The sequence below is a fragment of the Electrona antarctica genome (assembly GCF_951216825.1).
Source record: "Electrona antarctica genome assembly, chromosome: 4".
NCBI lineage: Eukaryota > Metazoa > Chordata > Actinopteri > Myctophiformes > Myctophidae > Electrona > Electrona antarctica.
This window is the reverse complement of record NC_136809.1, coordinates 10,960,164-10,987,700: the sequence shown is the minus strand read 5'-3', so window position 1 is coordinate 10,987,700 and position 27,537 is coordinate 10,960,164. Positions and strand designations below refer to the sequence as shown.

Sequence of the window (27,537 nt, the reverse complement as noted above, 5' to 3'; positions counted from 1 at the left end):
ATTAAAGGAATTTATCGACCACAGAAACGTTTATTCAAGGACGCTGCCATGACAGCTCGAACCGGAAGTGTTTCTTCTTCTTCCTTTGTCACTTCTTCTTTCGGGTTTTATGGCGTTTGGCAAACCTAAATGGTGCATTACCGCCACCTACTAGACTGAGCGTTGAACTTAGGCCACAACCTGACCTGCCCTGTCAACGTCAGTCGGAGGAGGCAGAGCCCATTTTGTGCTTGACTGTACCCCTTGTACTGTTTGCATTTTATTGTCTAATAAAAACAGATTATCCTCCTATGATGCGATGTATGATAAGAGCACCCCTCACTTCACACAGAGCGGTGTCAGTCACAGAGCGGTGTCACAGAGCGGTGTTAGTCACAGAGCGGTGTCACAGAGCGGTGTCACAGAGCGGTGTCAGTCACAGAGCGGTGTCACAGAGCGGTGTCAGTCACAGAGCGGTGTCACAGAGCGGTGTCAGTCACAGAGCGGTGTCAGTCACAGAGCGGTGTCACAGAGCGGTGTCACAGAGCGGTGTCAGTCACAGAGCGGTGTCACAGAGCGGTGTCAGTCACAGAGCGGTGTCACAGAGCGGTGTCACAGAGCGGTGTCAGTCACATAGCGGTGTCACAGAGCGGTGTCACAGAGCGGTGTCAGTCACAGAGCGGTGTCACAGAGCGGTGTCAGTCACAGAGCGGTGTCAGTCACAGAGCGGTGTCAGTCACAGAGCGGTGTCACAGAGCAGTGTCAGTCACAGAGCGGTGTCAGTCACAGAGCGGTGTCACAGAGCGGTGTCAGTCACAGAGCGGTGTCACAGAGCGGTGTCACAGAGCGGTGTCAGTCACAGAGCGGTGTCAGTCACAGAGCGGTGTCACAGAGCGGTGTCACAGAGCGGTGTCAGTCACAGAGCGGTGTCACAGAGCGGTGTCACAGAGCAGTGTCAGTCACAGAGCGGTGTCACAGAGCGGTGTCAGTCACAGAGCGGTGTCACAGAGCGGTGTCACAGAGCGGTGTCACAGAGCGGTGTCAGTCACAGAGCGGTGTCACAGAGCGGTGTCAGTCACAGAGCGGTGTCACAGAGCGGTGTCAGTCACAGAGCGGTGTCACAGAGCGGTGTCACAGAGCGGTGTCAGTCACAGAGCGGTGTCACAGAGCGGTGTCAGTCACAGAGCGGTGTCACAGAGCGGTGTCACAGAGCGGTGTCAGTCACAGAGCGGTGTCACAGAGCGGTGTCACAGAGCGGTGTCACAGAGCGGTGTCACAGAGCGGTGTCAGTCACAGAGCGGTGTCACAGAGCGGTGTCAGTCACAGAGCGGTGTCACAGAGCGGTGTCAGTCACAGAGCGGTGTCACAGAGCGGTGTCAGTCACAGAGCGGTGTCAGTCACAGAGCGGTGTCACAGAGCGGTGTCAGTCACAGAGCGGTGTCACAGAGCAGTATCAGTCACAGAGCACAAAGTCAGTGGAAAATGAAAAGTAAAAAAACAAATGGATCAGGAGGCAGGGCTTGCACATTTTTTTTGCAGATTGGATTCAGGCAAGGACAAAAGAAAAGGCAAACACTCAGAAACCAAACAATGCAAATGAATGGAGAGGAAAGGTGTCAACCTCTCTGACTCCATGGCAGCATTCAGTCCCACTGTGCTGTTTCCCTTATATATCTGCAGACTCCACCCGTCCATGAGAATCACAGACAAGTTGACACAACATAAACCACGGTACAGTATTTCAAGAGCGAGAGATCACAGTAAACATCCACCCTAAACCTCCTTCTTCCACACTGGGAGGAAAACGGCATCGGAAAATTTTGAGTTGATGCATGTACACGTCAGTGAAGAGAGAAAGAGAGACTTTTGACTTTAAAAAAAAATGCTTTATTTCTTTGTTCTCACACTTCTTTTCACTACAATATTAAATTATGAAACAAGGGCATTTTGCCCGAATATAAAACTAAAACATAAAATCTCATCCTCAACTGAACAGATAACACAATTATTTATAACACCATTGTTGCACAAAAGTGTGCAGGCTTTTCATCTCTTGTGATGATATCTAAAGTCTATCCATACCCTTGCCCTGACCAGTAAGATGAAAACACTGACCTGCGTCACTTCTTTTCCCCATCTTGTTCCTTCTGGTCAAATATATCGCCATCTTTGCTTCACCTAAAAAGGAAATTCAGAAATTGCCACTTTGTCACGTTGTTTCTCCTGTAACCTGCTCCGAGTATAAAAACAACTTTAGACCATTTCTCTTAAAACAATAAAAACAAACTTTCTATCATGTCAAATAAGGGACCATGCAGTCCCGTCACATTCCAAAAAACAATGAGAAATAGTCTCCACCTCTCTGCAGAAGGGACTCTCATTTGAAACAGTTTTTTGACACCATTGAATGAACTGCCACGGCCTCATGGAGAATCCTCCACTGCAAGTCGCCAGGTCTGTTTCTAACTGTTTTAACTGCCACGGCCTCATGGAGAATCCTCCACTGCAAGTCCCCAGGTCTGTTTCTTTGAGGGGAGTTATAAAACAACAAGGCTCTCCACCCTGGTTTGCTTTCATCAGTCTTATCAAAATACCTTCTCCACACTGTATCATCTTTACCATTTAGTTTCCCTCTCTTAAGAGCTATAACAGAGCACATGTAACAACCCCTTTCCATTTACTGTGTATAAACTATAAATCAACACTTTGAACCTCTTTCTCATCTAGTAAAAGGTTCTGAACAGCCCTTCAGATCAGGAAAAAAGCTTTAACTGCGTTAAAGGGTCCTCTTCGTCAGGGGTTTCCTCTCCCTCACTGTAGTGTAGATCCTCAAAAGATCTAAATCCTTCTCAGACAGTCTCTCTGCCCATCGCTTAAGATGTACCCCACGTAGCGGACTGACCTACCCAAGATGTACTCCACGTAGCGGACTGACCTACCCAAGATGTACTCCACGTAGCGGACTGACCTACCCAAGATGTACTCCACGTAGCGGACTGACCTACCCAAGATGTACCCCACGTAGCGGACTGACCTACCCAAGATGTACCCCACGTAGCGGACTGACCTACCCAAGATGTACTCCACGTAGCGGACTGACCTACCCAAGATGTACTCCACGTAGCGGACTGACCTACCCAAGATGTACTCCACGTAGCGGACTGACCTACCCAAGATGTACCCCACGTAGCGGACTGACCTACCCAAGATGTACCCCACGTAGCGGACTGACCTACCCAAGATGTACTCCACGTAGCGGACTGACCTACCCAAGATGTACTCCACGTAGCGGACTGACCTACCCAAGATGTACCCCACGTAGCGGACTGACCTACCCAAGATGTACCCCACGTAGCGGACTGACCTACCCAAGATGTACTCCACGTAGCGGACTGACCTACCCAAGATGTACTCCACGTAGCGGACTGACCTACCCAAGATGTACTCCACGTAGCGGACTGACCTACCCAAGATGTACTCCACGTAGCGGACTGACCTACCCAAGATGTACCCCACGTAGCGGACTGACCTACCCAAGATGTACCCCACGTAGCGGACTGACCTACCCAAGATGTACTCCACGTAGCGAACTGACCTACCCAAGATGTACCCCACGTAGCGGACTGACCTACCCAAGATGTACCCCACGTAGCGGACTGACCTACCCAAGATGTACTCCACGTAGCGGACTGACCTACCCAAGATGTACCCCACGTAGCGAACTGACCTACCCAAGATGTACCCCACGTAGCGAACTGACCTACCCAAGATGTACCCCACGTAGCGGACTGACCTACCCAAGATGTACTCCACGTAGCGGACTGACCTACCCAAGATGTACCCCACGTAGCGAACTGACCTACCCAAGATGTACTCCACGTAGCGGACTGACCTACCCAAGATGCACTCCACGTAGCGGACTGACCCACCCAAGATGTACCCCACATAGCGGACTGACCTACCCAAGATGTACCCCACGTAGCGGACACAGGAGCACCGAGCAGCAGGCCTGTGGGGGGCGACAGAGACACAGGAGCACCGAGCAGCAGGCCTGTGGGGGGCGACAGAGACACAGGAGCACCGAGCAGCAGGCCTGTGGGGGGCGACAGAGACACAGGAGCACCGAGCAGCAGGCCTGTGGGGGGCGACAGAGACACAGGAGCACCGAGCAGCAGGCCTGTGGGGGGCGACAGAGACACAGGAGCACCGAGCAGCAGGCCTGTGGGGGGCGACAGAGACACAGGAGCACCGAGTAGCAGGCCTGTGGGGGGCGACAGAGACACAGGAGCACCGAGCAGCAGGCCTGTGGGGGGCGACAGAGACACAGGAGCACCGAGCAGCAGGCCTGTGGGGGGCGACAGAGACACAGGAGCACCGAGCAGCAGGCCTGTGGGGGGCGACAGAGATACAGGAGCACCGAGCAGCAGGCCTGTGGGGGGCGACAGAGACACAGGAGCACCGAGCAGCAGGCCTGTGGGGGGCGACAGAGACACAGGAGCACCGAGCAGCAGGCCTGTGGGGGGCGACAGAGAGCAGCAGGCCTGTGGGGGGCGAGAGAGAGCAGCAGGCCTGTGGGGGGCGACAGAGAGCAGCAGGCCTGTGGGGGGCGACAGAGAGCAGCAGGCCTGTGGGGGGCGACAGAGAGCAGCAGGCCTGTGGGGGGCGACAGAGAGCAGCAGGCCTGTGGGGGGCGACAGAGAGCAGCAGGCCTGTGGGGGGCGACAGAGAGCAGCAGGCCTGTGGGGGGCGACAGAGACAAAGACATTACACCTTAACACAGTGGTTCCCAAAGTGGGGTCCGGGGACCCCCAGGGGTCCTTGAGGCAGTCCAAAGTGGGGTCCGGGGACCCCCAGGGGTCCTTGAGGCAGTCCAAAGTGGGGTCCGGGGACCCCCAGGGGTCCTTGAGGCAGTCCCATCTAAATGATAGTTTGTAACCAAATGGACCCTTATGGGTCTGTAACTCTGGAACAAATGTACACTCTCAGAGTTAAATTAAGAAAGCAATAAGCCACGAGAGGTCTCAGGTTACAAGGTATTTTACAATGGCTGAGAGGCGTAGTTAGACTGAACTGTGTAGAAAAACATGGTGCTATTTTATCATGATCATCAGCAAGGACCAATTATATGAAGATAGGTTGAAAAGTGGTGAAGTGGTCCTTTAAGCATTTAGCAGACGTTCTTTTATCAAGAGCGACCTACAATAATAAGAAAAGGAAACACACACACATAGGATGCAGAGACAGTGTTAGTGCCTCAAGAAACTATAGGATCAACAATGTATTATTAGAAACTATAGGATCCATGAACAATGTAATAACCATCTGTACATTTGAAACTATAGCATACCAGGTACCAGGTAAATAAACTATATCATACCAGGTACCAGGTAAATAAACTATAGCATACCAGGTACCAGGTAAATAAACTATATCATACCAGGTACCAGGTAAATAAACTATATCATACCAGGTACCAGGTAAATAAACTATAGCATACCAGGTACCAGGTAAATAAACTATAGCATACCAGGTACCAGGTAAATAAACTATAGCATACCAGGTACCAGGTAAATAAACTATATCATACCAGGTACCAGGTAAATAAACTATAGCATACCAGGTACCAGGTAAATAAACTATAGCATACCAGGTACCAGGTAAATAAACTATAGCATACCAGGTACCAGGTAAATAAACTATAGCATACCATGTATCAGGTAAATAAACTAGCATACCAGGTACCAGGTAAATAAACGATAGCATACCAGGTACCAGGTAAATAAACTATAGCATACCAGGTACCAGGTAAATAAACTATAGCATACCAGGTACCAGGTAAATAAACGATAGCATACCAGGTACCAGGTAAATAAACTATAGCATACCAGGTACCAGGTAAATAAACTATAGCATACCAGGTACCAGGTAAATAAACTATAGCATACCAGGTACCAGGTAAATAAACTATAGCATACCAGGTACCAGGTAAATAAACTATAGCATACCAGGTACCAGGTAAATAAACTATATCATACCAGGTACCAGGTAAATAAACTATAGCATACCAGGTACCAGGTAAATAAACTATAGCATACCAGGTACCAGGTAAATAAACTATAGCATACCAGGTACCAGGTAAATAAACTATAGCATACCATGTATCAGGTAAATAAACTAGCATACCAGGTACCAGGTAAATAAACGATAGCATACCAGGTACCAGGTAAATAAACTATAGCATACCAGGTACCAGGTAAATAAACTATAGCATACCAGGTACCAGGTAAATAAACGATAGCATACCAGGTACCAGGTAAATAAACTATAGCATACCAGGTACCAGGTAAATAAACTAGCATACCAGGTACCAGGTAAATAAACTATAGCATACCAGGTACCAGGTAAATAAACTATAGCATACCAGGTACCAGGTAAATAAACTATAGCATACCAGGTACCATGTAAATAAACTATAGCATACCAGGTACCAGGTAAATAAACTATAGCATACCAGGTACCAAGTAAATAAACTATAGCATACCAGGTATCAGGTAAATAAACTATAGCATACCAGGTACCAGGTAAATAAACTATAGCATACCAGGTACCAGGTAAATAAACTATAGCATACCAGGTACCAGGTAAATAAACTATAGCATACCAGGTACCAGGTAAATAAACTATAGCATACCAGGTACCAGGTAAATAAACTATAGCATACCAGGTACCAGGTAAATAAACTATAGCATACCAGGTACCAGGTAAATAAACTATAGCATACCAGGTACCAGGTAAATAAACTATAGCATACCAGGTACCAGGTAAATAAACAATGAACATCCACTTGTCCACAAACATAGTCACTCAAATAGTAACACAGTGTTTACACTGCATTTAGTCTCTCTGCTCTGATCCTGTGGTCCCGTAGGACACCTACTGGTTGATAAGAGGTACTGCCTAGAAGGCCAAATTCAATATCTCCCCTGCTGAGGCTTCCACTCGACAGAGATGATATGAAATCATTCTTTTAAAGACCTTTTTGGTGCTTTTCTGACTTTATTGATAAGAGAGGGGGGGGGGGGATGATGTCAAATGGAATACAAGCACCTTAACCCATTTTGACCTGAGATCAGATTCTAAAAATGTTTTCTACATCCTGACAGTTTTCTGAAAAAGCTATGTTTCTATGTCAGTCGTTCTTCGATTTTTCAAAAATAGCAGACCTACAAGCTCGTAGCGCGCCACTCGGTGGCGCGCTATGAGCTTGTAGATCTGCTATTTTTCAATAGCTAAAGCATAACATAATGCTAACACCGAAAGGGGTTCCCACCCAAAATGGGTTAATGAATTAAAATCATTGCGTGTACACTGTTTATACCTATACCTACACTGTTTACAGCAAATGACTTCGGTACATAGAAATACTGTTATGCCTATATAAACAGAGGAACTAACTTTAATTCAATTACATTTGAATAAATTGCTGCTACTTGTCGCAAATGCAAATGCAAAAACATTGAAATGCTGCTGTCAACTTTCAAAAGTGTAAAGCTAACGTCTCCTATATGGATGTATATTGTATCTCTGCCAGAAAATGCACAATCTTTTTATAGTTTCACAAGACATTACTCAAGTATTACTCAAAGTGTCAATGGAACACAGCTGTTTACACCTTTATTTTATTCCCATCTATATTCAATATTTATTTGTACATACTCTATCTCCATTGTCTTGTTTATTTGTACATACTCTATCTCCATTGTCTTGTTCCACTTTTGCCACGTACGTTTTCTCATGCCAATAATGCTCCTTTGAATTGAGAGAGAGAGAGAGAGAGAGAGAGAGAGAGAGAGAGAGAGAGAGAGAGAGAGAGAGAGAGAGAGAGAGAGAGAGAGAGAGAGAGAGAGAGAGAGAGAGAGAGAGAGAGAGAGAGAGAGAGAGAGGAATGACACACAGCAGAGGTCATCGGGATTCCAACCTGAAAGTGCTGTCAGGTTGCATTAGAGCTGGACCTGGATTAGATTAAACTCACTTTGCATTAGAGCTGGACCTGGATTAGATTAAACTCACTGTCAGGTTGCATTAGAGCTGGACCTGGATTAGATTAAACTCACTTTGCATTAGAGCTGGACCTGGATTAGATTAAACTCACTGTCAGGTTGCATTAGAGCTGGACCTGGATTAGATTAAACTCACTTTGCATTAGAGCTGGACCTGGATTAGATTAAACTCACTTTGCATTAGAGCTGGACCTGGATTAGATTAAACTCACTTTGCATTAGAGCTGGACCTGGATTAGATTAAACTCACTTTGCATTAGAGCTGGACCTGGATTAGATTAAACTCACTTTGCATTAGAGCTGGACCTGGATTAGATTAAACTCACTTTGCATTAGAGCTGGACCTGGATTAGATTAAACTCCCTTTGCATTAGAGCTGGACCTGGATTAGATTAAACTCCCTTTGCATTAGAGCTGGACCTGGATTAGATTAAACTCACTTTGCCACTCCATTTGCTAGTCGATTTGACATTCACTTTATGCATGTGCATACCCTCTATTACTTCAATTCATCAACTAGGATTCTTCATTCACCGTGAAGGACCGTGAAGGACCGTGAAGGACCGTGAAGGACCGTGAAGGACCATGGACCGTGAAGGACCGTGAAGGACCGTGAAGGACCATGAAGGACCGTGAAGGACCATGAAGGACCAAGGACCGTGAAGGACCATGAAGGACCGTGAAGGACCGTGAAGTGAAGGACCGTGAAGGACCGTGAAGGACCGTGAAGGACCGCGAAGGACCGCGAAGGACCGTGAAGGAATGTGAAGGACCATGAAGGACCGTGAAGGACCGTGAAGGACAGTGAAGGACCGTGAAGGACCGTGAAGGACCGTGAAGGACAGTGAAGGACCGTGAAGGACCATGAAGGACCGTGAAGGAATGCAACACCGACAAAACTCTCTCTGTATTCAAGTGTTCACAGGCTGAGTTATTGATAGGGGGATACAGCGGTTCTTAAACGTTTTTAATTTCAACGTCGGTTATGCAATTAGGCCACAGGCTTTGAGAACTCTAGTTTAATGCGGGCCCAATCGATGACAGAGAGATGTACTGTAGCTCTACTTAACTACTCTCAGCAATGTTGATCAAAGTTGGTAGATAAACTGACAGAGAGACCTACCTTTGAGTTGATGATTATTCTTTGTTTAAGTGTCATGCCTCCGAAGAAGCCAGCCCATATGGACCTACAGGAATGTTTGAGTGTTGAATGCTTAATGAACCACAAGCCTGGCTATTTGTTGTATCCATTTGGAATGTTTTAACTCCTTCCATGTACCTTTACATCGTCAAACTATTCAATCAATGAATCAAAGATAAAACAGTGAAGTGGCCTAAAGCAAATCAAATCGGAGGTCCTTCAAATGAAAAAAATGTGGAGAATCAACCAAACTACACGGCCAAGCATGTGATCCCTCTGTGTTCTCAGACCAATAGATAATATTCACCTTCAGAGGGCTGTTAGGCCTGAAGTTAGGCCTCTTCTCTGGCAACCTCAGACAGAGAGCGTGCAGACCTGCTACACAAACAGTTAAACCAATCAATCCATCCATTAGGCTTGTTCAAGATAGCATTCTCTGTTGCTTTTATTTATTTCAAGGATACAGTACACCAAAGTGACCTGATGGAGGCAACAGATCTCCAGACGCCTCCCTTCCTAGGCCCTGCCACTCTCCCACTTTGTTAGGCTTTGTGCCAACTATGACATCACTGTGGCCTCTGTACTGACCTGCATGCTGGGTTTTAACAATGCACTGTTTACTAGTATGCTGTGTTAGGTTTAACCAACACACTGTGTACTAAAATGCATGCATGCTGAGTTTACAACACGCCGCTTACTAGTATGATGGGTAACAGCTCAACTAGTACACAGACTGTTGAGTTAATATTGTTTCCTGTTAACTATGCCCGGTGTGAGATCTGGTCACTGTGAGGCACAAATCCATGAGGTCAGGTCAGGTCGTAGATCAAAGTGTGCTGACTGTCTGTCAATCAACAATTGATAGACAGTCAATGGAGCTGATGATGGGCTGAGAAACTAAACAGAACTCACTGCTGACAACACAGATACACGTGGTGTACCGAGAAGAGAACAGGTGTAGGCGTAAAATAAAATAATATTGTGAAACACAAAGACAGGTGTTTACAAGAAAGGAAAGGAACAGAACGGATACAATTTGCTTTATATTGAACCCACCAAACGGTGCAGGCAGTAGTCAGCTGATATGTCAACAGTTGAGAACCTTGAAGTTGAAACAAATGTTGCCGACAAAGCCACAGATTTATGCGATGATGCATTTGTAACTAATGATGTGCCATATGTATGTCATGAATCATGATTTGTACCATGATGAACAAATGTCACCGAAGGTAATATCACAAGTGTATGTGAGCCGAGGATGTGTTTGTAACAAAACATGTTGAGATAAACACCAGGAAGGAAGGATAACAATGTTTTTGAGGACATGAAAGATGAGGGACAAAAATGTGTTTCTAACAGGTGTGTTTGATTGTGGTAAAGGCTTTGCTCAAACTTTATTTGTTTCCTTGCCCCCTCCCCTCCCACGCCCCCTCCCCTCCCCTCCCCTCCCCCTCCCACGCCTCTTCTTCCCTTTCTTCTTTTCCTTGTAAAAATCTGAACTATGCACAAAAACAAATTTACTTGTAAAACTGTGATGTGACAATAAAGCTGTAGATGACACTAAAACTTGTGACAGTGATTTGTCAAAGACGGTGGACACCTCATTCCATGGACATAAAACGTTAATTTTAGCCGGGAATGCCATTATGGAATCTAAAACAAAGACATCTGTGGTCTGGAAGATGGTTCTCTCTACTGGTACAACACAGTGAAGGACATGCATGCTGCTGAAAACAGCAGGAAATGTTTCCAAAGTCGATCCAGCCACATTCTACTGGCTAGATAAGGACTGTGCTGTCACTGTGACACAAGGTCTCAGATAGTCTGGCAGCAGAGGCCCAGGTAGAACCAAACACAACCATGTTCTTTCTTATCTTTAGGGTCTCCCATATATGAAATGGATTGTTGTGAAGTTTGATTTGGGGCAAAATTAGTTTTTTTTGGCTATTCTTTAGTTTACACCTACCCCAATCTCTGAAAAAGGCAAATCCAAATAGGGCAAAGGTGACAAAGAAAGCCTATAACTTGAGAATGCTCACTCGTATCTTCATAAGATTAGCTGAGGTATGAACCAGGTGTCTACCCTACGTCACTAAACAGTCAGATTGTAATTTACCTAAAGAAATACTTATAGAGAGATGACTTCCGCACACCCGGTAGGTTTGGAGCAGGTGCGATGATGACGAGGCATATACAATGTGAAAGGAGGGACACCCGCACACTGCCACTTGCTGGGTTCAGAGCATTTTATTAAAGCAACGCTTCCTCAGGCTTAATTCAAGAATGGGCTGACATTGTCACTAAATACATTTCAGAAAGTCTAAACAACCAATCAAAATGCATGCAATTATCTCAACAGTTAACAGCTGTGAAAAACCTTGTCACGTGACTTAAGGTGCAGTGTTTCTGTGAACATTCCTCATATACCATTGTCAATAGCAGAAAACAATAATTCCCGGGAAAAAAAGAAATATACATAAATGTCATGCCAAATAACATACAAGGAAGACATAGTTAGATAAGTAAATAAATGTCAAATGTAAGATCCTACTCTGTAAGAGTGGAAAAGAATAAAAAAATAAATAAAAACATAGCACCTGAAGTGCCTATAATACCGGCTGGTCAAGAAGTTCAGATCAACAGCTTCTATAGCATAACATTTAATAATAGTTCATCATTAAGCCCTTTAGGGTGTAAGGTTTGTAGAGTGTGGATCCAGTAGGCCTCACGTTGTTTTAACAGGGTATCGTGGTTACCACCTCTTCTTGGAAGTTTGACTTGTTCTATACCAACAAAGCGAAAAGTGGAGAGGTCATGTTTAAGATCATTGAAATGCACTGCAACAGGGTATTCACGGTCATTTCTTCTGATCTGATTCTTATGTTCACTCATTCTGTTTTAACTGTCTAGTAGTTTTGCCTACAGTATGTATGCTAAACCACAGGGACACACACAAACAGATCCCCTTCTCCTTAATGAAGTTGACCTTTTCCTGGTGTAATTGTCCTTCAAACTGTGTGCACTCGTCCAATGTGTGACTGCTCCTGTTGCAGTATAAACACACGTGTTGATGAATGGAGGAATGTGTATCCCTCTCCATCCCCCCAGACTTTACTTCTCCTTCCATTAACACTGCATTTGCAGAATAGGTGCCTCCTCTGTGCTCCTTCAGACCCTTCATCCGGCCTGGAGGAGCTGCACCTCTGTTTAAAGAGGCGAATGGCGTGTCCTGGATGTTGCCAAACAATGGATCGGAAACAATTCTGACCTGCTTTTCAATAAATTGAACGAGATCACTAAACATGGCCCTATGACCTCGTCGCTCCTGTAGGTCACAGGCAGTGCTTCTCCATTTTTCTCGAAACTTATATGGCAACTTTAAAACAATGTTCCTCATGTTACATGGCATGTCCAATTCTCTCATATGCGTGATCTGCTCTGTTGCATTACAGCACCCACGTAGAAAGAGGGAAATGCTTGCAATGCCTTGACATCTTCACTTTTGATGGGTTCCCAACTGAAAGCTTTCTCCATATATGCAGAAGTGATTTTTTGTTCATTTCCAAAGTGCTCTTTCAAAAGACCTTTTGCTCTTAGATATCCTTGTTGAGGAGGCAGATGCTGACAGCTATGCACTATCTCCTTTGGCTGACCCCTGGTGTATTGTTCAAGGAAGTGCAAGCAGTCACCAAAGTTGTTAGTTTTCATTTAGACACCATTTTCAAAAGCTCGAATGAAAGCAAAATATTCAAGAGGGTCACCATCAAACACAGGAATGTGTCTCACTGGAAGAGCAGATGAGAGATTCTGTTGAACTAATAAAGAGGTTATTTCATTCTGTTTTTGCATTATTTCGACAGTCATTCTGACTGATCATTCTGGCTGTTATCATACAGCACTGGGGCTTGAGAAACAAGCACTGTGGCTTGAGAAACAAGCACTGTGGCCTGAGAAACAAGCACTGGGGCTTGAGAAACAAGCACTGTGGCCTGAGAAACATGCCCTGGCATCGGCTCTGCGAGGGTCTTTGTGCTGATGTAGTAGAAACCCTGGGTAACATTAAGTGTCATCATAAGTTGGAATTGTTCCTTGAACCTGGGAATAGACAGTTTGTGAATTTGTAATTTGCATGTTGTCTTTCTTTGGACAACCTGTGGGAGAGCTGTAGAGTCAGTTACAGTCATATTATCAACCTTTGCAGGATCATAAACAGTTGCATTAGGATTGAGCTTGGATTGTTTTGTGGTTTGAACATTGTCAAAATAAGAGTGCATTCCATTGGATGCTCTTGAGCCACTCCTTGATCCATTTTCCTCTAAAACACACTGATTTTTGCATTAAATGCTGCCAACTCTGTATCGAGTGTTAATTGTTCCCTTTGTCTCCTCAAATTGTCCTCCTCTGCCTGCAGCTCATGTTGTTTCTTTAAGGCAGCAGCACGCTCCAGAAGGGCTGCCTTTACACTTGAGCTTTGAGAAGTGCAGATGATGTTGTTGATGAAGTGCGTGAGGTTTGAGACTTGGAGCGGGTCTTAGCCCTGCTTGGGACATTGGAAACACTGTCGTCTGGTCCTATGTCATCATCAATTTCTGTCACATGACTAGCAGCAAGGGTTTGTGATGATTGACCAGCCTCATGAAGCCACCTTTTCACATCCTCCTCAAATTCACAGTACTTTCTCTTTTTTCGTTCAAACCATTCCTTTTGCTCATTAACCTCCTCCTCAGTCAGAGGCAACCTCAAAAATGCATCATACGCATGGCTCATTTCATCAAAGCATGTTTTCACAGTGTTCATTTCAGATTGCATTTTTGTGACATTCTCAGTAGAATTCATAAGCCCTCTGACTTCATCAATGCACTGGCCAGTGCGTGTGCTTTTTGTCTTCAGTGTTGAGACTGTTTTCTTTATGCAAAGCCATGCCCTTTTCCGTTAATTTTGGGTTCCTTTTTTCCGGTAGTTGTGCACCATTGCTCACAGACTCCATGACATCTGACATATTTGCAATTTCCCCTTTTTAGCACAATAAAGTGCAGTGCAGAATGTAAACTTCAAAGTGCAGCAGCGCTGTTGACAGTTCACAGTAATGTCGGTTCAGGTGCAAAAATAGCAAAGCAATTGCCCAAATTAAATAAAGGCAGTGCAAAAAAGGCGTTTGTGTCACTAATAAGTCCGGCTTGCTGTCCGGCTTGCTGTTTTCCTGTACAGCCTTTTCGGTGTTTCATTACATACCAAGGGCCTTTGATGAGGCTTTGTGCTGCGCTGCGTGTCCACTTAATATTGGTTTGAGTTTGTCTCGTCTTGTCCTTGAACTCCTTCCAGACTCCATTCCTTGATCCTCTTCGCTGTTCCAGTCCAAATGGATAGGTTTTTACTGTTTTAAGTGCTGTTTGTCAGCTTTCAAACCAATTGTTGACAAACTCACTGATGTACCCATTCTGTGGTTGTAGGCTTACGCAGGCATAAAGAAATCCAATGTCCACATGCAGGTAGAACTCATTTTTGCTTTGCTTTAATAAGAATAAAGTGCATATGACATTCTTTCTTGGCTCTCTGTGCTGCTGGTAAAAACCATGTCTCCACGTAGGTGCATGAATTCTCCCCCCACACCTGTCCACAATTATAGCCTAGGCCTGGGAGGCGTGCCCGTCTGTGCCCAAACAATAATTCAATTAGCCAATAATCAAAATCAAACTATTAAGGCTAAATAACAGAAATATTCAGAAAATACCAACAGTTAAATGGCTTCTACACAATCAATCATGTCAGTCATGAGGACACTTGTCCTTCACACAATGGAAACAAGCAGAAAGGCTTTCTTGGTTTCATCCTTTTAACAGACCTGTATTGTACTGTACTTCCATGTGCCTGTACGTGCAAACTGTTAATGATGTAATAATCAATCAATAATAATGTCATAATCAATCAATAATAAAGTAATAATCAATGAACAGATTGATTATTAACAGATCGGTGAACAGACTGTGTGAAGGGTGGGTGCAGCCAGGGCATCCTTCAAAAGTGTGACGTGGTGTAATACCAACTTGTGCCAAACGGGGGCGAGTGACACTTCTGTGAGTAACTTGTAGCACCTATAAGGCACTATAGCAAAATCTGGACTAGTTATTGTGTAGGTTCGACTGCTGGAGCTATGGGGAGTGCTTAAATGAGACTAAGATACAAGGAGGTTAAATGTTAAATGATTGCCGGCAGTTATATTGAAAAACAATAAACAAACATACAATATGGAAAACAAATAAATTGGTACCAACTCTTAAATAGAAATTGCTTGGCCACTTTCAATTCTCACAGTTCACTGTGTCTTTTCTATTTTGGGTGAACCCTTCTAACTTGAATCCTCAGTTATCTCCTTTAAACCTTGTTTCTTTCCAGTTCAATCAAATGATCAAAATAGGACAATAAAATATTCAAATATCCACCCTTTACAATAAGTAATAATTGACCACTCAGTCACTGTTCTCCCAATGATGAACAAGGGAAGGTAAGTATGCAAAATCAGTATACGTGTTATGGTTCAGAGTTCCAAGGATAAACCATCCAGGTATGTATCAGTATGTGTCAAAGTTCCATATGGATTCCAAAACTGTAAGTATCAGAGTTCCAATTCATGGGGAACGTGTGTGCATGCGTGTGCGCGAATGGAGATAGGGGGAATTGGGATTACTGCAGCTGAGAGTGGGGGAGTCTGCAGATTACGCCTAGAGTGCAGTAGTCTGTCCAGTGGTCACCAGCGTATGGGGGAACACTCGCTGTCGATCAACCTCTAGATCCTGGTGGGAAGCTCGCCATCTATTGGAATGGTCAACTGGAAAACGATCCAATCCAACAAAAAACCTGACCTGTCATCAGACAGTGTCAGAGAAATCTAATCAGTATCAAAGTATCAACTGTATGTTGTCTAGAAAGTTTTTAACCATGAAATATGCATTACATGAACTTTTTTAAATGAAAACAAATGAAATACTGTATGCAACAACCTGTGCATTTTTAACCTTTGTACATACTTTCTTTCAACATGTATTTTAAACAAAAACATCTTGACATGTCATGAACATCAGTACACACTTGTATAAAGTGCATCATGAAGTAAACAAACATAAACTTATTGTATTACACTCTCAAAGTGTTCACTTGCAAAATGCAAAAACAACAACAATATCCCTTCATTGAAAATAAATGAACTGTCTCACCGATTATGTGTGAAACAGGCTGGGCACAAACAATGCAATGGCTGCCCCAGTGAATCCACAATGGTTTCTAGAAATAAACAACACCACTCATCAAAAACGAAAGTAACTTTAACTCATAAGATGTGGTGAGTTACCTTGCTTCGCTGTGGTTTGTACTCATAAAACTCTTCTAGAATCACACTTTTCCTCTCTCTGTTCTGTGCTCTTCTCATGTGCTGTGCACTGCTGTTTGGCTTTTTTTCTGTCTCTAACCTCAACAGCTGAACTGACTCAGTTCAATTGGGCTTGATTAGTGCAGCACTGCAGGTAGAAGATAATCACTGCTTCAACAGGTTGCTGTGTGGCTGGAACAGCATATCAGCTAGGCCTAAACTGACTGCTGATTGGTGGAACCACATGTCACTCTGTCTCTGATATTTAGTGATTTTTAGATAGTTTAACAAATATCTGCACCACTCAGTGGTTTGGTTTTAGACAGGGTCACTAAACATAGTAACTTTAGATTTAGTTCTTAGGGAAAAGCACACATATAAGGCAACTGTAGCTTGTCTCTATATGTTAGGGTTATACTGTAATCCACTAAATCATGTGTGTTACATCGGACTGTACCACTGTCGCAGTATTGCTTGCTCTGGGTGGGATCTCTGTCGGTTTTCTGCTCTATATGTAAAGTGTCTTGAGACAACTTTGTTGTGATTTGACACTTTAATAAAAATTGAATTCGATTCAATTGAATTGATGCTGGTATGGTATTATTCCTATATAACCTGCCGATGTAAATGTCACTGAGGGCTGCATGCAGGAAGGCTCTGCATCCAGTGATCCTCTGGGCAGACTTCACCACCCGCTGCATCCAGTGATCTTCTGGGCAGACTTCACCACCCGCTGCATCCAGTGATCTTCTGGGCAGACTTCACCACCCGATGCATCCAGTGATCTTCTGGGCAGACTTCACCACCCGATGCATCCAGTGATCTTCTGGGCAGACTTCACCACCGGCTGCATCCAGTGATCTTCTGGGCAGACTTCACCACCCGCTGCATCCAGTGATCTTCTGGGCAGACTTCACCACCCGATGCATCCAGTGATCTTCTGGGCAGACTTCACCACCCGCTGCATCCAGTGATCTTCTGGGCAGACTTCACCACCCGCTGCATCCAGTGATCTTCTGGGCAGACTTCACCACCCGCTGCATCCAGTGATCTTCTGGGCAGACTTCACCACCCGCTGCATGCAGAGCCTTCCTGTCTGCCTCAGAGCAGCTTCCACGCCACACGGTGATGCAGGATGTTATAGGATGCAGTCTCCACCGCACGGGTGCAGTACTTAGTTTAGACAGTTTTTGGTTTAGACTAGTCATTGGTTAGACCAGTCATTAGTCCTACAATTACAACCTATCTCAAACCCTCACCCTAAACCTAACCTCCCACGGGGCAGCACATCTAAACCTAACCTTAACCCACGTCTAACCAATGACTATAGTCTAAACTAAGTATGCACCCCACACCGCACACACCTTGAGGTGAGGACAGGGGTATACCCAGCCCCGCCCGCTTCAGTCTCCTCAGACAGTACACACGCTGGTGGGCCTTCTTCATTAAGGAGGCCGAGGTGAGCTTCCGTGTCAGGTTGTTGGCACTCCCATGGTATTTGAACCTGGGGACCACCGTACCTCCACAGCATCTCCACCGATGTATGCATGACTGAGGGCACTGCCTGGAATGTTATCCGGCCCTGCAGCCTAGTGGTGCTTGACTCCCTGCAGAGACCTCAGTCACAGTTACACTGGGGAGCAGCTCACCAGCATAGAAGGTGTTGAGAGAGAGCGTTGGGTCAGTCAGGGATGGATCCCCGGGGCATTCAGCATCTCTCTCGCTGTGGTCTGTAATAGTCTGCAATGGAATGTGTCTGGATTGTTTTGAGCATATATAGGATGATGTGTATCCCCTCAGTCAGGTTCCTTATAGCTTCTCTGAGATCAAGTGCATGACCTAAAAGCAGAGTCCTGCACTTTCAAGAGTGAGCGGACCTTATTCACTTGGATCCCCGTATAGGTGCCCACAAAGTAGCAGATACTCTTCCTGGGGTCCACTGACTCCACACCAGACATAACAATACATATATAGGACTGTCTTGCAAAAAATAAATAATAATAATAATAATAATAAACATTCAAGACAATAAAAGTGAATTGAATTACAAGTCAGTTAATAAATATTATAATGGGTAATTGATCAAATGTCTTTTAAGGAGTTTCTTAAAACTATAGCAGGACTTCCCCTCCCTCTGCTCTGTTAACATGATGGGTAACCTGTTCAAGTGTCAAATTAAATTGAACTAAACTCTCAGGGCATCTCTGTCTGTCTGTCTGTCTGTCTGTCTGTCTGTCTGTCTGTCTGTCTGTCTGTCTGTCTGTCTGTCTTTCTGTCTGTAGGAGCCTATAGGAGGCGGCGCTGTCCATGGTGCTGAACCATATAGGATGTGTGTGTGTGTGTGTGTGTGTGTGTGTGTGTGTGTGTGTGTGTGTGTGTGTGTGTGTGTGTGTGTGTGTGTGTGTGTGTGTGTGTGTGTGTGTGTGTGTGTGTGTGTGTGTATTAAAACCTTACTGTTGTTTTTTTAATTCAATGGGTTATGCATAAATCATGTAAATTTTATTTTCATGGACAAGTCAACATAATATAAAGCACCGAAACATTTGACCATTAATTGGCGATACAGGAATGTCAATTATTTCATGGAGCCAATTCCATTCAAAGGGCTTTATTGGCATGAGAAAACATATACGTTTACATTAATTGCCAAAGCAAATGTAGCTTATATTTGTGTTCTGTTCTTTGGAGTCAAAGAACCATGTACTGAACAGTGGAGTCACACTTGAGGCCTCAATTGCTCTACCTTCATTGCCACACACACACACACACACACACACACACACACACACACACACACACACACACACACACACACACACACACACACACACACACACACACACACACAATTCCATAGTGCATTACATTCACGATTCATGCACAGAGGAAACCATGCATGCAAGGCACCAACCTGCACATATAGGGAGCAATTAGGGGTTCAGTGTCTTGCTCAAGGACACTTCGACCTTGCTGTTTCTATGCGCCGGCATGCATGCGGCCACTCTACCCCTGAACCACCATCCGCCCACGGGCAGATGGAACGATGCAAAATATACGCGTTGTGAACTTGTTGTGAGTTGATTTGGAGCAGCTACATGAGAGAGAGAGAGAGAGAGAGAGAGAGAGAGAGAGAGAGAGAGAGAGAGAGAGAGAGAGAGAGAGTGTGCGCGCAGGTGCACGGACAGCTTGACCGCCCTGATTCATTGCGTCATCAAGGAGGCCATGGCATGTATAAACCAGTGGCTTCCTGCATGCGAGCAGAATCATTTCGTCTCCCAGTTCCATCAGACTAGTTAGTTCAGTCTCCGCTGCATGGTGGAAAACTTCTGGGAACTCACATCAGCGCAGAGAGAGAGAGAGAGAGAGAGAGAGAGAGAGAGAGAGAGAGAGCGGACATATCCAGCCAAGACGGGGCGTCTATAATGTAAGTAGCCTATACGTTTTACTCTGAATATATATAAGAAACGACACTATACGACAGACTTCATATCAAATGTAAAAAATGTAAAAATGCTTTGGAAGTGAATGAAATGCCGATGATAAATATAGCATGGCTGAGTGTTGTTGTGGTAAACGCATTCAACAAGTGTGTATAGCCATGCGCCTGTACACACATATACAATATACAGAAAATGAAAATGAAATGAAATGAAATGAAATGAAATCTATATTTACCCAGGGTATCTGGGCTAAGCTCAAGAACTTGTTTCCAGCCAGGCCCTGCTCATAGAACACATTTCATCGTAGTGGTTCAATGCCTTGTTCAAGGGCACTTCAGCGGTGGTAATTTAAAGTATAGCCTATGGTGTATAATTGTGAATTAACTTTTCCGTCTGGACTTTTCCCGTTATCATATAAGTGTCTATAAATGGTACAATTAAGTCAGAATAAGTATTTTAAATTACGGAAATAGAGTTGACCAACAAACACCGATGTCCTGGGCAGCAAATTGTCGGCACTTTGTATGTTATTAGTCTGGCATAGACTCAGAGAATTGTCCGAGTAAATCTCATGGAAAAGTGGAGCTGTGGAATGAATGCAATGTATGGAATTATATGAAGCAGCAAATCTAAGACGGAATGTAATGTATTATAGCTTGTTTATTCTACTGGTTTTTGGCGTGTGCGTTACTGCGGTGCCAATATGTGGGCTCTTGGACGCGCTATATGCGTGCATTGAAAAACAGACAGCGTATATGATCTTTATTATTATTTTGTTTACTTAATGACCCGGCTATTATTGGTATTATGTCGATGTATTTGTATTATGTAGATGTAAGACTCTGAACCCCCTATTGCTCCCGATGTGCAGGTTGGTGCCCTGCATGGTTTCCTCCGCTATCGGTGCCAAAAGGCGCTCTATAGAAATGCACCATTTACCATTCACTACTTTGCTTAACTCACCGAAACAAATTATGGCTGTTTTGTGTTGTTGAAAGTCTCCATGGGGTGAGGATGGAGCCTCTCACGACCCCTATACCTTCTCTGTAAAATAGCCCTTTTGGCAAAAAAGTTGCAGCTATTCTATTGTGTTTAAATGGCTGGTGCGTCTATAACTAATAACAGCTGGTTCTATGTGTTGTTGGTTGTGTTGGCCAAACGGATCGCATATAGCCTATATTGAGCGCGCTGCTGCCAATATGTGAGTGCGTGCGCCTCACGGAGAAGTGTTCTACGGAGGAAAAAACATACCGTCTGCTAACCATTTCTCCTATTTTCCACGCGCGAGCATAATATTAGCCTGTAGTGCGCAATAGTTATGCAGGTGTAAACCTATAGCCTAATTTATATATTTTATAGACAGAACGTTGGTGCAGGCTTTACAACCTATATATATATATATATATATATATATATATATATAATACCGATTTAAGATTTTCAACCAATTTAATTGGGACCTTCGGACCCCCTGCATGCATTAGGCTACGGAACCCTATTTAATGGCATGTCTATCTCTGGGACCGCAATTTATATCGTAAAATCAATGTTAATTTAACTCTGAGAGTGTACAATGGAAGCAAATTTGGTTAACTCTCTTACATAGAATACAGACCCCTAAAGGTGCATTGGTTGCACACCGGCCGCGTTTTTCGGAAAACCGAGAAACGCCGCTAAAAATCCGAATTCGCATCCGAATCGCGCCCGGTGTGTGGAGACCTTATGGTCCATTTGGTTACTATATAATCTTTAACTGGGGTCCTGGGGGGACCCTCTGGAACTCCCGCTAGGACCCCTGGGGGTCCCCGGACCCCACTTTGAGAACCACTGACTGCCTGTAAGGGAGCGGATTGGAATTGACTCCGCTATGCGCGCTGCGCGTTCACGTCAACTTTCAAAGTTGTCACTTGCCTATAGTGCTCTAACACCACCTGACCTCCAGTGTCTATCTGTGCGTGCACCGTGCACGTACCTCTGATGTGGCCTATTACACTATAGGAACGTGTTCTTGTTGTGACTTATGTTTAATTTATTCCACGATGAAGGTCATATATATATACGTTTCGTCCTGGCTCTGCTGTGATTAAAGTGTGTGTCCTCCATGTGTGTGTTTCAGATCTGGGGCTCTGTCGCACTCTGTGTGCCAAGATGGCTGACAAATGGAGGCGCCTTCGCCCTAAGCATCCTTACGTGACTGCTGGCCTCGCTGTGGGCATTATCGTGGGCGTGGTGGTGTTGGTGTCCCTGCTCCGCGGACGCGGTATAAGACAACTTCCACATGATGATGTGTTCATTATCATTATTCCAGTTCCAATTTGTCTGCATGATCACTTCCTATTTTCACATGTATCTACTTATTGGTTAACAGAGACAGGGAGACTCCTTTTTACTGGAGGCCATAGCAATGATATAGGAATACTATCAGAATATAGAGATATTTAACACTTATCCCTTAGGATAATTATTTGGATTTAGTCTTTTTTAATAATCATACAATGAAGTATAGCCTATATTGGCCCATAGGTCTTTAGTGGTTAATTGTATATCTGTGATCTGTGTCTCTTCCACAGGTGCAGAGCCAGCCAGTGACTCTGTTCCATGCAGTGCAGAGCCAGCCGAGCTGTCGTTCATTACCAGCTTTGGTTTAAGGAACGTTCATGCATGCTACGGAAGTCTGGTGGCACCCCAGTACGTGGTAACTACTGCATATTGCATTACGTAAGTAACACAACGTTATTCATCCTTTTTACATTCTCAGCCCTAAAGTGCTCATGCATGTGCAAAGTGATAGAGAGAGAGAGAGAGAGAGAGAGAGAGAGAGAGAGAGAGAGAGAGAGAGAGAGAGAGAGAGAGAGAGAGAGAGAGAGAGAGAGGTGTATATATATATATATATATAGAGAGAGAGAGAGAGAGAGAGAGAGAGAGAGAGAGAGAGAGAGAGAGAGAGTGAGAGTGAGAGAGAGAGAGAGAGAGAGGAGGGAGGGAGAGAGAGAGGTGCATGTATATAGAGAGAGAGAGTGGGTGAGAGGGAGAGAGAGAGAGAAAGAGAGAGAGGGAGGGAGAGAGAGAGTGAGAGGTAGAGAGAGAGAGGTAGAGAGAGAGAGAGAGAGAGAGAGAGAGAGAGAGAGAGAGAGAGAGAGAGAGAGAGAGAGAGGAGGAGGGAGGGAGAGGGAGAGAGAGAGGTGCATGTATATAGAGAGAGAGAGAGTGGGTGAGAGGGAGAGAGAGAGAGAGAAAGAGAGAGAGGGAGAGAGAGGGAGGTAGAGAGAGAGATGGAGGTAGAGAGAGAGTGGGTGAGAGGGAGAGAGAGAGAGAAAGAGAGAGAGGGAGAGAGGGAGGGAGAGAGAGAGAGGTAGGTAGAGAGAGAGAGAGAGAGAGAGAGAGAGAGAGTGAGAGGTAGAGAGAGAGAGAGAGGTAGAGAGGTAGAGAGAGAGAGAGAGTGAGAGGTAGAGAGAGAGGTAGAGAGAGAGGTGAGAGAGAGAGAGAAGAGAGAGAGAGAGAGAGTGAGAGGTAGAGAGAGAGAGAGAGAGAGAGAGGTAGAGAGGTAGAGAGAGAGAGAGAGAGTGAGAGGTAGAGAGAGAGGTAGAGAGAGAGGTGAGAGAGAGAGAGAAGAGAGAGAGAGAGAGAGTGAGAGGTAGAGAGAGAGAGAGAGAGAGAGAGGTAGAGAGGTAGAGAGAGAGAGAGAGAGTGAGAGGTAGAGAGAGAGGTGAGAGAGAGAGAGAAGAGAGAGAGTGAGAGAGGTAGAGAGGTAGAGAGAGAGAGAGAGTGAGAGGTAGAGAGAGAGGTATAGAGAGAGCATGGCGCTGTGCAGAGTTCATAGGGTTGTTGTTGTGCAGACATGAAGACAACTGTTGAATATTGTAGCATAATCACTAAATGTGACATTTATAGGCTATGTGTCTCTTCCATGCAGGACTAACACAGCCTTCTTGAACCTAACCATGGGGCGGTCCGACCTCGATGGAGAAGGGGGCGTGACCAGGAGCATCAGTGATTACAGGGTCCACCCAAAGTGGGACCCAAATGATCCAAAGTAGGGATCTTGTGCACGACTGATCAAAAATCACAGTATAGATTATTGTTCTAGTGTGCTGTTTAATAACTAATATTGGATTATTCTGACTCATCCCTGACAGGACTTGGGCGTACGACCAGGCGGTGGTCAAACTGGACCGGCCTGTGGAGAACATCAAGCCTGCGTGTTTAGCAGCCGAGAGCAGCGTCTTCCCGACTGGCACCAACGCCACGGTGTACTGCTGGTGTAAAGTGGGAACATCAGGTAGGCACGGCACGGCACGGGACCCCCAAGATGGCACCCTGCCTGGGGACCAAAGATAATCACATTTGGACTAATGGACTTGTATAGATTAGGTTCCAATGGGGTTCCATTTGTTTGTTAACCAACTGAGAGCTGTTTATTCGCATGAGGTTATAACCAAATGGACCCTGGTAAATGGTAAATGGTAAATGGTGCATTTATATAGCGCCTTTATCCAAGGCGCTTTACATAGATTGTGCATTACATTCACCCATTCACACACACACATTCATACACCGATTGCGGCGGAAGCCATGCAAGGTACCAACCAGCACATCGGGAGCAATTTGGGGTTCAGTGTCTTGCCCAAGGACACTTCGACATGTAGCCAGGAGGAGCCGGGATTCGAACCGCCGACCCATGGATCATTGGACGACCTGCTCTACCTCTTGAGCCACAGTCGCCACACCCTGGAGTTTATAGGATCAATCAGGTGGCCTCAAGTACCCCTGGAGGTCCCCGGACCACACTTTGAGTGCAGTACACGTAGAATTTCACTGCGTGTTTAGCAGCGTGTTTAGCAGCCGAGGGCAGCGTCTTCCCGACTGGCACCAACGCCACGGTGTACGGCTGGGGTAAAGTGGGAACATCAGGTAGGCACGGCACGGGACCCCCAAGATGGCACCCTGCCTGCATGGGGACCAAAGATAATCACATTTGGACTAATGGACTTGTATAGATTAGGGTCCAATGGGGTTCCATTTGTTTGTTAACCAACTGAGAGCTGTTTATTCATGAGGTTATAACCAAATGGACCCTGGAGTTTAGAGGATCAATCAGGTGGCCTCAAGTACCCCTGGAGGTCCCCGGACCACACTTTGAGTGCAGTACACGTAGAATTTCACTGAATAATGTTTTGAAAGAATGCTAATTAATAATAACAGCAGTATTAATAACAGTATTTAAGCACATCCACCTATCTATCGCCTCCCTATTCTGGCCAAGTCATAATAGGCTAAGATTTGGTGAAAACAGCAGATCTACAATAATCACATAAATAATGACATTTAGGTTTCCATTTCCACTGTTCACTGTATGTAAACACTTAAGCCAGCTATTTTCTATATACCATATACCCACAATAGAGACACAGGGTTGAAAAGTTGTTAATCTTGCAGTCAGAACACGCACGCACGCGCGCGCACACACACGCACACACACACACACACACACACACACACACACACACACACACACACACACACACACACACACACACACACACACACACACACACGCACGCACGCACGCACACACAGAGAGATAATGGTTCTGTTCTGTTTGTGTGTATTTACAGATCTACCGGCCCCGAGGACACTCCAAGCAGTCAACATGACGGTATACGACCACGGCCAATGTAAGCGGAAATACTATGGAAACATGACGGACGACATGATCTGTGCTGGAAATGACGCGGGCGGCCAGAACATCTGCCAGGTGAGAATCACATCCTATTCACACCTTAATGGAGCACTTCAGCCTTAGAGAGAGAATCACATCCTATTCACACCTTAATGGAGCACTTCAGCCTTAGAGAGAGAATCACATCCTATTCACACCTTAATGGAGCACTTCAGCCTTAGAGAGAGAAACACATCCTATTCACACCTTAATGGAGCACTTCAGCCTTAGAGAGAGAATCACATCCTATTCACACCTTAATGGAGCACTTCAGCCTTAGAGAGAGAATCACATCCTATTCACACCTTAATGGAGCACTTCAGCCTTAGAGAGAGAATCACATCCTATTCACACCTTAATGGAGCACTTCAGCCTTAGAGAGAGAATCACATCCTATTCACACCTTAATGGAGCACTTCAGCCTTAGAGAGAGAATCACATCCTATTCACACCTTAATGGAGCACTTCAGCCTTAGAGAGAGAATCACATCCTATTCACACCTTAATGGAGCACTTCAGCCTTAGAGAGAGAAACAAAATGTAAAAAGAATTCAAGTTTTAAATGACCAAACCCGCCTAATGATGATGTCACTGGTAGACAGTTGACGTCTTTAACAGTCCACACACCCCTCCTCTGACACGGAAATGGTGCCACCTTTTATTTCCTAAACTTAGAGTATACTAGCCAATTATTATTGATCCCCCCCCCCCCCACACACACACACACACACACTGCTGTCTCATCCTACTGAACAATACTTTTTACTACTTGTGTCTCATCAGGGCGACTCGGGAGCTCCCCTGGTGGTGAAAGTCGGCGATGACCTCATCGTGTTGGGATCGAACATCAGGGGGCCACCTGAATGTGCTGCTCCGAACAGTCCAGCTGTTTACTTGATACACGGCTCCACGTCGTTCGCCACAGACGCCATTAAACGTATGTGTGTGTGTGTGTGTGTGTGTGTGTGTGTGTGTGTGTGTGTGTGTGTTGCATCTTAGACACTTAAACTCCTTTATACTGAGTTGAGCAGAGTCTTCCAGGGCTCTAAGTGAAAATAGCAGATCTACAAGCTCTCAACGTGTCACGTTGAGAGCTTGTAGATCTGCGATTTTCGCCGAACGCTCACCTCAGAATATGGATGCTATAGCTTCAAGTGATATACAGTGTACTGCACACACGCACACACACGCACGCACGCACGCACGCACGCACGCACGCACGCACGCACGCACGCACACACACACTCGTTAAATGTAAAGCTACATGTATTTAGCTGTTATTCACAGAGCTGTCCTACATGGTGTGGTACTTTCATCCCGTGTAGAGATGAGCGACCCGCCCCAGGTGACACAGTGTGGGATGAGGAACAATGTTCCAGATGTACGTGTTGAAAACGGACAGGTTTCTGCTCCCCATTCTCTACCGTGGATGGGTTATGTTGAGGTAATTATACTTTATACAACAGGACAGCCAGAGGTCAGGAGGGACAGCGGTCGTCTTGGAGTCAGAAGGTTCCCGGTTCGATCCCCGGCTCCTCCTGGCTGCGTGTCTGAGTGTCCTTGAGCAAGACTTGACCTCTGACCTCTAACAGTTAGTAGAGGTTCAGTGACTGGCTCAAGGACACTTTGAAGTGGCACGCACGCACACACACATGCACGCACACACGCATGCACGCACACACGCAGCAGATCTACCAACTCACCACGATGCGACGCATGTAGTGAGCTTGTAGTGATTTTCATACTTTAGTATAACACATTTGGCCGTGGACCCCCTGGAACCCCCTCAGGGACCCCCTGGAACCACCTCAAGGACCCCTGGAACCCACAGGGAC

The 27,537-nt window shown here is 45.2% G+C and overlaps 2 long non-coding RNA genes across 2 annotated transcripts in view; both read right to left on the bottom strand.

Moving 5' to 3' along the window:
• Positions 1-27,537, bottom strand: part of LOC306922429 — a 154,345-nt gene that overhangs the window by 6,750 nt on the left and 120,058 nt on the right. The window lies entirely within an intron of this gene.
• On the bottom strand, positions 14,671-16,750 carry LOC306921691. The gene is made up of 2 exons (XR_013789813.1): positions 16,526-16,750; positions 14,671-16,040 (listed from the first exon to the last, which is right to left on the bottom strand). It is a non-coding gene; the product is annotated as an uncharacterized lncRNA (long non-coding RNA).